This window comes from Camelus bactrianus, chromosome 13 (genome assembly GCF_048773025.1).
Source record: "Camelus bactrianus isolate YW-2024 breed Bactrian camel chromosome 13, ASM4877302v1, whole genome shotgun sequence".
Taxonomy (NCBI): Eukaryota; Metazoa; Chordata; class Mammalia; order Artiodactyla; family Camelidae; genus Camelus; species Camelus bactrianus.
In genome coordinates, this window is record NC_133551.1 from 330,503 (window position 1) to 343,726 (window position 13,224).

Genomic DNA, 13,224 nt, shown 5'->3' on the forward strand with positions numbered 1-13,224 from the left:
CTATTTACTAGCAAAATAGTATTCTAGTATAAATACAAGCAAAATATATATTACCAAATTACATAAATGAGCATTAAGTGGTTTCCAATCCTTTGCCATTAGAAGTGAAGCCTCAGTGAAACTCTTGTATATATGTACATACACATATATATTATTTTGCACGCATATATATTTCCTAAAACTGAACACACTATATCAAAGTGTCCATGCATTTATTCTATCTAATGTGGGCCAGGCATCAGTATTCTCTAGAAATCACTTTTTATATTTAAAGCATTGCTGGATGAAAGTGAAAAGCATGCGTATCAGAAATAGGCCAGAGAACATACATGTATATTATATTATATATCTGATTTCTTTACAAGGAGAGCTACTTCTTTTTAAATAGTGAGCTCACTAATTTCATAACATTACCAAGAATGTTAGCTGGGGCAGGCAATAACGAAGCGATTCTTTTGCCAAGGTTGTCCAAGGCTTGTGCAAGCAAGGAACTATCATCATTTTTAGTATCAACAATTCTCTCTCCCAAATGATTTATCTCTGTACTCATCTCCTCACATTTCTTTCTAAATCCTTCAGTACACAGATCTTCTTGGACCTAAAAAAAAAAAAATGAGGAAGGAAGTAAAACTTTTTAAATCTCCCATTTTTTCAAGGATTACATTTTGTCAAACTTTGAAACTTTGTCAGACTATCTTTGTTTTATTCCTAAAATTGTTCTCTCTTAATCATGAAAGGAGACTCTTGTAACAAGGAATATTTCCTTGTTTGGACCGAAATATTAAGAAGAAGTGTAGTTTACAGCCTTAATAATATTCATATACCTTAGGGTTTTGCCAGGAGGCTAAGCCTGGCATGAGGACAAATGTAATATTTTCCAGTCAAAAAATGCAAATGAGAGGTAGCCTTGGTCTGACTGCACTAATTCTCAGTCCCACTCAGGATGACACTGTCACCCATATTATAGAAATCTGTTATAAACACATGGCCCCTAAATTATAGAAATCTCTTATAAATCATGTTCAGATGAACAATGAGAGAAATCCCTCCAAGCCACATGATAGCTTGGGGATCTGTCCACACCTGGAGGCAATGCAGCAAGTGTAAAATCTATCATTTCTATGTGTTTTTAAGTCTGGACATTTCTGGTAGTTTTATGTCAGAAAAGATCTACCTCAGGGCCTTGGGCTGAGCAGGTCTCCTGGTAAAAGGTAGTGACCTTGGTAGAGCATATTAGTTGTTGTTCATATTAAACACACATAATTGGAATATCTGTTCAATCAAGCCCTGTGAGATCATTTTAAAATTCTCTAAATGGCTATTCAACCCTATTTATATTCTCTGAGGGCTTGGAGTAGAGGGGGGAATACTCATCCTGAACTCTCCAAAGTCTACTTACAGAGCCAAATTTAAAGGTTTTGGAAGGATTCAAAGGCTTCAGGGTTTTAATAAATCACAAGCAGTAGATGCACTTGTGATCTCTGCATGACCATGCTGTAACCTTCACCCATCCCTTCCTGGGGTACCAGGGCAAAACTATCAAGCTCTACTACTGCCACAGCCTGATTCACCTTCAGCTGATGCTCCAATATCTTGTTTGGCTCTCTCAGCAGGTTTTCTCTTTCTCTCACCAGCTTCTCCATCATCTGGACTATGTGTTTCTCGAGACTTCTCTTCTGAGCCTCCACCTGCTGCTGCTGCTACTGCAGTTTCTGTTTCAGCAGTTCCTGTTCCTTCTCAGCTGTCTACTTCCTGGTCCACTCTTCTGCCCCAGGGAGGTATTAGAGAGGGAAAAAATAGGCAAGGATTGACCTCCACCCTCCTGAGCTCAGAGGCCAAACCAAATTGAAGAGAGTGGTAGGAAATCTCTTAAGTCCTCCCCCCACACCCTGTGTCCACACCATCGAGAGTACACTTCAGAATGTGAAAGAAAAGGCTCTGTCTGTCTGGCGTCCAATCACAGTTCCCTTTGCTGTTTCCAGGTGCAGCAGGGTTGTTCCACAGAAAGGAAGGAAGCTCCGGTATTGGGAAGGTTTTGCTCTCACACCTGTCAGAGGGCACTGCAAGAACATACACATCCCACTGTGAGCCCAGCCCGACCCTGTACCTGCTATGGGCTTCTCCCCATCAGTGAGGGCTTTATCTGCCTGCAGGATTTCTCTAGTGCCATCTGGGACTGCAGAAACCTCTGGAGGAACTCATTTGCCTGAGGAACCAAGGAGGAGCACAGAAATTAGATTTCCAATAGGGAAATTAGTGATGCAAAGACAACTAAGTCCATGTAACTTTTGCTTCAAGTTTAAAGTTCCACAGTGGTTCCTTACAATGAGTCCAAGCTCCTTAGAGTGACCTGTCTCTCTCCAGTCTCTTGCCCAGTGCTACTTCCTTCTCCCCACACTAGAATCCAGCCAGTCAGAATCATGTTCAGTTCTACAAACCCCAAATCTCTGGTGCTTTTACATATCTGCTTTACCAGTGTGAAATAGTGCCTCTAAATTGTGCTGCTGTTCTCCTCTGCCACTAGCTGGTTATAACTTTAGACAACTTATTTTAACCTGCCTATGCTTCTCAGTTGAGATCTTTAAAATGTTGATAATGTAGATGCTTCTTAATGCTATTTGAAAGATTAAGTTAAAGAGTCTAGGGAAAGAGCTTAACATTTTGGCTATAGGAAACAACAGTTCAATATATATTAGTTGCATTATTATAGTTTATTATTATTATTATTATTATTATTAGTATTAGTATTAGTATTATTAGTATTAGTATTATATTTGTTTCTAACACCTAAGTAGCTCTTTCCTGAGTGTTATAGCTTGCCTATGTAGTTGACTTCCTGTCTCACTTGTGATCATCCTTGTGTACAAAGACTGACTTGTAAATTATCAGTGCTCAACACGTCAAATATGTTGTTGAGTAAAAAAAAAATGAATAATTTCTGTTCTGTCTCTTGTGGATTTAAGAAATCTGTACTCATGGTTGGGAGTTGACATTTGTACTCTCTTCAGAAATAAATAGCATGCAGTGAACCTTAAAAGCCACAGCTGTTTGAATGGCACCATACACTCTCTTTTTGCATGCATGGAGCTGCACTCTCAGATTTTCAGGAGACCCCTTTGAGTATTCTGTAGGTTCCCCATGTTTCCCTTATTCCTCACCTTCACTCCTTTCATGGGCACTTGGTAATTTTCCTTTTCAATAATTTCCTTTACTTTCCTGTAGAGTTCATGACCTCCAGGAACAGAGAAAGTTCCTGCTGAGATACTTTTTATTAGTGCCTTTGAAAGCTGATCAAGTTTAGTCTGGCAATATTTGATTGATGTCTCTTCATTCTGCATCAAGAAACCATCTTTCTTATTCTTTATGATTTCCTAGAGGAAAGAAAGATAGAGGGCTGTCACCAGAAGCAAGGAACAGAGGAAGTAAATTTCCAAAGGATCTGGTAGAAGAATTGGTCTAACTGTGTTCCTCATGAGAAAAGTATTCTGTTGGAGGACATGTAATAAAACAGCAGTCACAAGATTTGATTTATTCACAGCTCTGAAAACTCTGGAAGACCATGGGGAAGTTCCCTAACCTCCTTTGGGTATTTCATCTGAGCTGTTGGAGTTGCATTACCTAATCTCTCTGGTTCCTTGAAGCTGCCACATTCAGTGATTCTGTCTTCAATGATAGATACAACAAGGAGCAACCTAAGCTGAAAGTGGCCTGAGATGTGGATCTGAAAAGAGAAATTTTGGTTCCCAGCCATAGGAGTGTGTTCACAGAAAAGAAGACAGCTAAAGAATGTCTTGGGTGTTCTGGACAGGCTTGGAATCCACAGAAGTATTTATTTCAAGAGGATATCTATACTGATTTTTCATTGAAGGTCAAAGGGAGTTCCAGATAAACTGCCTGAGTTCTGGCAGTCAAAAAAGAAGGAAATGTAGTCCTTTGAAACTCTGTCCCTCATGAGAACATGGACTACTTTATCCTTGAGTGAGAGATGAGCCATGGGACCGGTAACAACACTTCTAGGCTTCATTCTTCAAGGGGAGGCGACATAAAGTAAATACTAAGACAGATTACCACAAGGTTCCTCTGGAACTCCTGCTTGTCTTCCTTGAAGGAGTGCTCCATGAAGACTGCAGGGGCTTCCCTCTCACAGGCAGCATGCACCTCCAGCAGCTCCTGCAGCATGTCTGTGGGGAAGCTCACTCGCTGGGCTATCTGCTCACTGTAGTGGTTGTCTGCCTTCTGAATGGCAGCTGAGTTCTCCAGCTGGGCCAGAGTTGTCACTGGGTTCTCCAAGCGAGGTACTGCTCCACTATTGATAGTATCCAGGTAGGTCACAACCAGAGTCCTCAGCCCTGAAGAAGCCAGGAAATTTAGGGGCTAAATATCAAGTTATCAGTCAATGGCTCCAGGATTCTGAGACTATGCTTCTAGGGTCATATACACATGCACACACACAAACACACACACGCAACCCTACCTCCTTCTACTATTATCACCTTCATTTTCCTACTGACTCTTCATTTTTATGGTTTTCCAGGCCACAGGACTAAAAAAGTTAATATCTACTTCTATCTAACATACTAGGGGCTACCTGGAAAATGCAGTTTCTCATTTTAAAAATTGAAAGCAATACAGATTACATAGATAGACAGATGAGGCAAAGTGTACCATGTTTAATTTATTCCTAATTCTGAGGCTTTGAATGGATTTTCAGTGATTTATGGGCTAATATTTATTTTTGGACCACTCTAAATTATCAAAATATCTTTTGAATTCTCCTTGTGAAGAACACTTATTGTATAGGACTTCCTTTGAAAACATGCAGTATTCTGTTTTTACACCAAGAAAGTGATTATATTCTAAGTGGAGGATGTTTTGAGATAAGTGGGAGTCACCGATATCATTGACAAAAGTTGCAATTTGGGGAAGGAATTTGTAAATCCCCCAAAGTGAGATAATTATAAAGTATACAGATTTCTTCATGGAGTATAAAAGTCTGTAAAATCAGAATCCTTTTTAGAATCAAACAAAAATACTAGAAAGCACATTATATAAAATATTCAACACATAGCAGTCCCCATGGAAATGGGAAAAAGAGACTCACCTTTCCCAGTGACCATGATTCCTTCTGTGAGGGTCTTGGTCCTTGCATCAATGAAGGTGTAAGAACAGAAATTTTTTGTTTGCTCCTGGAATTTAGGATCCAGTTGGTCTTCAGATACCATCCCAATATTGGCTAGAATTTTTTTTTCCTATGTTGGCCAGTCAAAGACAAAACACTTCCATCTTGGAAATAAATGCCTGATGCAGTCTCTGGGTAGATTGGATGTTTGGGCTTTGGGATTCTTCCCTGAGGGACAGAAAAACAGGGATTAGAGTGTGTAGAGTCTTGAGGCGAGGGGGTTACAGGTGTTCATGGCAGGGATTTGTGTTTCTTTGCCATTTCTACTCTTAGAACTCTTTTAACATAGACATTCAATACTTCTTTGCACATCAGACTTATACCAATGATATAACTGCAGAGAAATTTAGGGAGACATCTGATCCAGTAAAGGAAACCTATGGCTGGTCTCTCCAGACATGCACATAGTAGAATGGTTGTCTATGATGTGTTTGCTTAACTAGCAGCTAAAAGGATGAAAGGTCACATGAAACTTTCTGCTCAACTCAACCTCATGTAGGAATTAAGCTGTGGAACCAAAAAGGAGAGCTACAAACAAGGGATCATGGACAGTAATTGGAATATTAGGAATGACATCCTCATTATTTAAGAAAAACTGTTTTGATGCTAAAAATAATTGATGCAGTGTTATGTATTTATTAGTAAACACCTCTGAAGTATAAATGTACCTGAAATATAATTTTAAGGTATCACCACTAATCTATAAACTCTTTGAGGTAAAAGTTTATATCTGGTCCTCTCTTGCCAGCCAATTTCTTAATAGCTGTTTTGAGAAATCATAAATAGAAACGTGAAAGGAAGAATGACTGAATTGGGATTGATATTTCTCTCAAGGTTTCAATAGACACACATCCTTGGAAATGTAACCCATGAAAATAAATTTTTACCTTGTAATTAATTCATGGGTAAACATGTGTGAATTAGGAGAAAGCTATGATGCGGAAGGTAAAATGAATATTCTAATAATTGTCAGTATTATTGAAAAGGCATAGATTGTAAAGACAGTCACTTCTTCAGGTTTATTTAGAACATACTGTCATTTTGTAGATGATATAATTATACAGGATTAGAAAGTTTTCTAGCCCTCTTTGAAAAGAATAATATGTGAAATCTATATTTTGTTCATTAGATAAGCTTTTCACTGCAGTTTCATGTCTAACAATTAGCTGATTAGTTGTTTTCTTCAACAGAGAAAAATTGATGGAACAGGAAACACAGTGTCCAGTCTTTAGAATGTTTCATCACCCATGTAAATCTGGATGCTAAATTTAAAGATGTATAAAAAACAAATTGGTTTTGAGTAATTTCACTTTACACTTTACTTTTCTTGAGTAAACTTCAACTGTAGCCCCTAGATCTTTGCAACCCACTTTCCAGCCACCATTTCCACAGACTTTGATTTAGTCTCAAATACAAATGCAATCACAGAGATGAGGGATATTGTTTAGTAGATCCCACACTCTATTGGACCGTACACTGCCCAGGCCATACTCTGATACCTGGAATCAGCTTCAGGGCATTCTCCAAGTACTCATCTTCTGTGATAGGCTGACCACATAACTGCAGCTCCAGGGTGAAATCCCATACAGTCCAGATAAAGTCTGGAAAGAAATTCACAAATTCTGTGGAATCTTCTACTCTATCAGGTGTTTGAGAGGACTTTGCCCTGATGTTTTGCAAGCTCTGTCGCATAACTAACATTTGGTTAGGGAAAAAAACTCACGACCAACAATTCCCACATTTCTCTAGTATAAAAATATTATAAACACACTCTTTTGCCATGGGTCCCCTCTGCTCCACCCAAGAAACTAAATGACAGGAAGGGAGAGATTGACTCTATCCTCATTCCCATGTATTCAGTGAAACATGGTGGTTCAGGACCTGGAAGGATACTGCAGATACTCCAGGGCCTGGTGGTTGATGGTGCTCATGCTGTTCTAGACAAAGCTACTGCAGAGAACCACGGCCAGGGCAAAGATCCATGAATCTTTCTTAGACTCATCCTAGAAAGCACATTAGAACAAGAGAGTTAGAAGTTTACCCCTACATTAGAAATTCATCTGTACACTTCTTCAATCATGGTTTCATTTATTATTTCAGCTAACATACTCACCATGCAAAGAAATTGAAGACAGATGTAAATGCAGATATCAACTGTGACAATTACAGAGACATTTCTTGTGTTTGCAAATTTTTCATATATAAAAGGATTCTAGTTTTCACAGTGCTTTCTTTTTCCTCAATTGGATAAAGTAAAATAACATATACAGAAAAACTAATACAGTACCTGTTGTGTAATTAGGAATTCAGTGATGAGTGTGGGCACTTATTCATTCTGCATATATTTATTAATCAGAGTCCATATAAAATACACCATAGTTGGCATAACTGGGTAATTAAATTATATGCAATCAATAAATACTTGCAGGAAGCTACTAAATATCCCCCACTGTTCTTAGATTTTAAAAAAGCAATGCTAAAAATGAAAATTTTCTTTCAACATGATTATTTCAAAGCAGTGGACAAACATCCATAACAGTAAGTGCAAGAAAGATAGAAGTATCTGTAAAAGGCTTATTCTCAGTAATGTATATAAGCAGTGAAACCTATAGCTATAACACTAAACTAAAATTTAGAAGTCTATCAAGGAAGAACAGAGCTATGAAATTTGGAGAAAGAATATGTGATCTGAAAGCTTCCTCAATGTCTTGAGCTGAATATTAAAGAACTGGTAAATGTGGAACTGAAGAAATGAAGGTGATCCCATAGACAGGAAAACCCAGAGAAACAAAATTAGAGATGGGAGAAGACAGGGGTCTTGTAGTTAGAACAGAGTCATTTGAGGGCAGAGGGCAACTGGAGAAGTTAAGGTGAGTTTCATGCAGCCTAATCAAGGGCCCTAAAGCCCAGGCTAAGTTGTATAAATCATAGCATTGTCTAAATGATGGCATAAACTGGAAATAGTTTTTTTTTTTATTATAAATGGCATGTAAAGTTGCTCCCAGTGTAAATGCAAAAACTGTGGTTTATGTTGAGAAGATTCTAAATGGGAGTTTGGGGGGATAAGAGTCTATTCATTACTTTCTTTCCCCAAAACCCAGTTTTTAAAAATAATCAATTAGGATAAGAAGAAGTAGCAGTTATGACAAACAATTATTTCAACAGCAAGATTATATCATTGTTTGATATATGGCTTTAAAAATAAGCAGACTTTCTAACTCCTGTTGAGAAAAAAGACAGAGCTATAAAAATGTAGGTATTATTTCCAAATAAATCTCAAAAGGGGGAAAGGAGGGATAGTTCATTTCACCCATTAGCAGAAAGCTAAAACACCAAAAATCCATTTTAAAATGTTTCTTGTAGGACAAAAACTTACTTTTATAGAACTTGCACATTCAGAGGTGTCTCACAGATTTCCAGAACACTCTGTGAGTAGTTGATGAACTTCATCATAGAAAATGTAAACCCGTCTCTTAAATCCAACACTCAAATACACTCTTCACCTTGTAGCTAAGAAGGTGAATCAGAAATTTTTCCTCACTCACAGATTGATACTTCTCTTTCTTAGTTATGCTTAACTGTAAGTTCTCAAAACCAGTCAGGTGCTGCCTGGATTGCCTTTCAAAACTGAAGGACTTATTCCCCCAGCTGTTGGGAGTGCTGGTGGAAGACAGTCTTCAGGTGTCAGCCCTCTTAATTAGAAAGGCTTCTGGAGCAGCTCTTCAAAAATGTATCAGCACCCCTGTCCCAAAATCAGGATAACTCAAAAAAGCCAATCCAGCCATGGAGCTCCCATGAAATTCCCAGAAATTGGGGATTGCAATGCAATGTAATTTCTTCTTCTCTCCAGCCTGCTTCTTTCCCAATTACATGGTATTAAATCTGACTGCAGATAATGTCTTGTCAATTGAACTAAAGACTCTTTTAGGGCAGGACATTTACTTTGGTCACTGATATCTACAATCCTAAGTCCAAAGGCCTGGAACTCAGCCATTCAATAATGACTTACTAAATGTAATCAAGTCATCCACACAGTGCCAAGAAATAAAAGAATTTATCTAAGACACTATGATAACTTACCTGGAAGTGAGATTCAAACAAAACATAGTTTGCCTTATTTACTATAATTGATTTCTAGATTTTACAGATTAAAGCAGTAAAATTTCTAGGACCATGGAGAGATAAGGGGAAAATCCAGAATAAAAAGGATTTAATTGTGAATTTCTGCTTTACCATTCACACATCCCCCAGGCTCTAATTGTGCAGAAGGACCACCAGAGTACGATTGGGCTTGCGTGGGTGAGGCACACACCACATCCAGATGCCCTTGGTCTCAGACTGCACTGTAGAGCCTAGAGGAAAGCCTGTGAGGAGAGGGGAGAAAGCAGCATTCAGTTAGAGCAGATAATCTAAAAAACCAAGGGGCTACAGAGTCAGATCTATTGGAATGTCAGTATCCCAGCATACGAGTTGGTGCTTTCTCCATTTCCTCAAGAATGTCCTACTTTGTGTGTCATCTGTTTCAAGGAGGAAGGAACATTAATTGTGATAAAGATACCAAGCAAGGGCTCAACATAGAGGCAAAGGGGAATCCATGAATCAGACAAAATGGAAGTCACTGATAACCATAACAAGAGTATCTTGAAAGAATGGTGAGGTTCAAAGCCAGAGAGAAATGGACTGAAGACAGACATGGGAAGAGAAAAAGGTGGGAAAAAAATCAAGATTATATTTTTTGTCAGACAAATATTTCAAAAGTGGGGAGAGGTGTTAGCCACAGTAATATATGACATACAGGAAATATTTTTAAGATTATAGACATTTTAACACATTTATATGTTGAAGAGTATAGTCCATAAAAAAGCAAAATGTGTTTCAAGAGCGAGTAGACACAATTGCAAGAGTCCAGAGCTTAAGCATGTAAAATAAGGTAGGATTGTGAGAATTGGTAGGAGAAATTTTGCTTTACAGGAATAAAACATACAATATGATAATGAATTACAGTAAGACAGTGGTTTAGCAGTGAGAAAAAGGAGTGGAATGTTGATTTGTTAAGAGAAGTTTGGTTCTCCCTACACAAGATCAGGACAAAAATTAAGAAGCTGAGGTATTAGCTAGAATCAAGCAATTGGTCCTTGACCCAGTACAACACTCACCATGATTCTGACCTGCAAGATGGTTCATCAAGTAGGATTTGCCTGTATGATACGGCCCTACAATGGCCACCACCAGCACTGGCAAAGAAATATCACCAAGAATCTGCAGAGATTTTTGGTTCACTGAAAGCACCTTGACACTTTCCAGCAGACAAATGGCGCCCATCATTTTGGGTCTGGATGCCATGGCAACCTGCCAACCTAGAAGAGCTTCTTAGGGGAAATCAGATTATAAAGTCATTCTCTAACTCAGACTTATACAAAGCATCTATCAACTTAGGATAAGGTAAGTAAGAGTTCTGTGCTTTCCATGAGACAAAATGTAACCTAGAATTAGCATAATGCAGAGGTTTTCCCCCATCATTCCCTCAAGTCTCTCATGATATTGGTAGTGAAATAATATAATATCACTCTCCAAACTGTTATTTCAAAATAATAATATAATTAAAGTTATTGTTATGATGCACTGAAGGCCTACAATATACCAAGCCCTTTGATAATAACTTACATATCCAGCTAAACTGATATTCACAAGAGACTGAAAGTTAGAAATTAACATAACTACTTTGGAAATGAGGTAAATGGTTCTCACAAAGGCTGAGTGAATGTCATTGAGAAAGGATTGAAAATCTACATACTTGAGCAAAATGACAGACTAGCAAACTCTAAGCTCTTGTTTCCCCAAGGAGATATAAACAACAACCAAAATACTAGCTAGAATAACCTTACAGTAGTTCCATAAAACAGTCAAAGGTCCAAAGCAACCAACCAAATACCAAATCAAGAAACAGCCTCATTCCAAATGGTAGGAAATTCTGTGGTTTTTCTGTTGCCCTCGGTCCCCATTTTGGTAAGGTCTTTAAGGAAGTGGCAAATAATTTCCCAATTCCCTCCCCTGATTCAGAGAGAGGGAATTTTATAATGTTCTAACCTGTCAGGGCTGCCTCTTCAGGTCTCTGTTTCACTTCACATGAAACTCAGGGAAGGGTGGCAGAGGGGGAGGTGGTGGTAAAACTTGGATATCAGGTGGAAAGAAGCAGCAGGTATTTCTCAAGGAAAAATGTGGAGAGACAGCTCCACAGATGCCTAGAGCAAGAGGTTACCAGTGAATATATAAAATAGACTATCTAAGGCATCAATTGAGTTTCCAATTCCCTTTTTCAAAATAAACAGAGCAGAGGAGACTGCATTTACAATGTTCTGACATCTCATGGGCTGCCTGAAGGACTGTTATCTTTTCCCTTATTTGGATCTTAGGCAGGTAGAAGCAGTGGGCATTTCTTGGGAAAGCTGCAGGGAGAATGACCTGCAGACACCTATGACAAGATATTATGGGTGTGTGATATTGAGATGTATAATAAGAAACACAAATTTGATCATTGTCCTTATTCCTGGTATATAGCTCTTAAAACCCTATGTGATGAGAGAGATGAAATTATTTTTCTTGTAACTTTTGGTCTTTTGTCCTCAATTCCTAAAATAGCTCCAGACTGATAAAGATGAAAGGAGAGTCTTTTGTTATTTATAACAAGCACCTTTCAACAACAACTGAGTTTTTGTTAATGAGGTGATTTTGTAAAGCCCCTAGATCACTACAATGGAGTTGTTTGCTAGAGGAATCAATGTTATTAGAAAGTTGCAACATTTAGCCTGATGATCCAACCACTGGGGAGCAGAGAAGAGATAAAAGTTGAGTTAATCACCAATGACCAATAATTTACTCAACCATATCTATCTAAGAAGTCCTCCATTAAAAAATAAATAAAACCTAACTGAAATGGTTCAGAGAGTTTCTGGCTTGATGAATATGTGGATGTTGTTAGAAGGTGGCACATCCAAAGGGGTCATGGAAGCTCCACATGCTTTTCTTGATATCTTTCCCTTTGCATCTCCTATTTTGCTGTTTATAGGCTGTATCCTTTTTTAAAATAAACCAGTAATCTAGTAAGCAAACTATCCTTCCTGAGTTCTTAAGCCATCCTAGCAAATCATTGAACCTGGGGAAGAGATGGGTAACTCCAATGTACAGCCAGTTAGTCAGAAGCACAGGTGACAACCTGGATTTGTAATTGCATCTGAACTGAGGAGAAGTCTTGTGGGACTGAGCCCTTAATCTGTAGGGTATAAACTAACTCTTGGAAGTTAGGGTCAGAATTGCTTATTGTGAAAAAATGCTCACATATGTGGTGACCAGAAATAAGTTTAAAGAATAGAAAGTTGAGAAGAGAAACTGAATGTTTCTTTTTCTTTTCAGGGTGGAGACACACAATAGACAATCAAAAGTTCAAAGGAGGCATCCTTTGGGAAATTAATATACTTAAAAGGAGCACATATATGGGAAAACTGAAAAAGCAAAACACAGGCCCAGGGAAGATGCATGCTCAAAAAAGCCTAAAAAGACTTTAGAACTTCTCTTAATTTAATCCCAAGTTTCAAAATCAAGAGCCAGCTTAGGAAATGACTTCCTTGTCAAAAGGCCAGTATGCAAAGAATGGGAAAGGTGACTGAGTGATAAATGCTCAATTTTCAGGGGGTGGGAGGGTAATACCTCAGTAGTAAAGCATGTAATTAACATGTCCAAAATCATGGGTTAGGTACTGAGTACCTTCATTTAAAATAAATAAATAGATAAATAAATATCCAATTTTTCAACAACAACAACAAAAATCACAAGGCATACAAAGTAAATGAAAATATGGCCCTTCCAAAGGAAGAATATAAAGTGGTAAAAAAAAAAAACCAAAACAACCCTGAGGAAACATGTGCATTAGATGTTTTAGGCAAAGAATTTAAAATAACTTTTTAAAAATATGCTTAAAAAGCTAAAGGAAAACTCAGAAAAATAACTAAAGAAAATCAGAAAAACAATATATGAACAAAATTAGAAAA

The 13,224-nt window shown here is 37.9% G+C and overlaps 1 pseudogene; it reads right to left on the reverse strand.

Moving 5' to 3' along the window:
• Positions 1-370: 370 nt before the first annotated feature.
• LOC141579684 (guanylate-binding protein 6-like) lies at positions 371-10,522 on the reverse strand (annotated as a pseudogene).
• Positions 10,523-13,224: the final 2,702 nt, after the last annotated feature.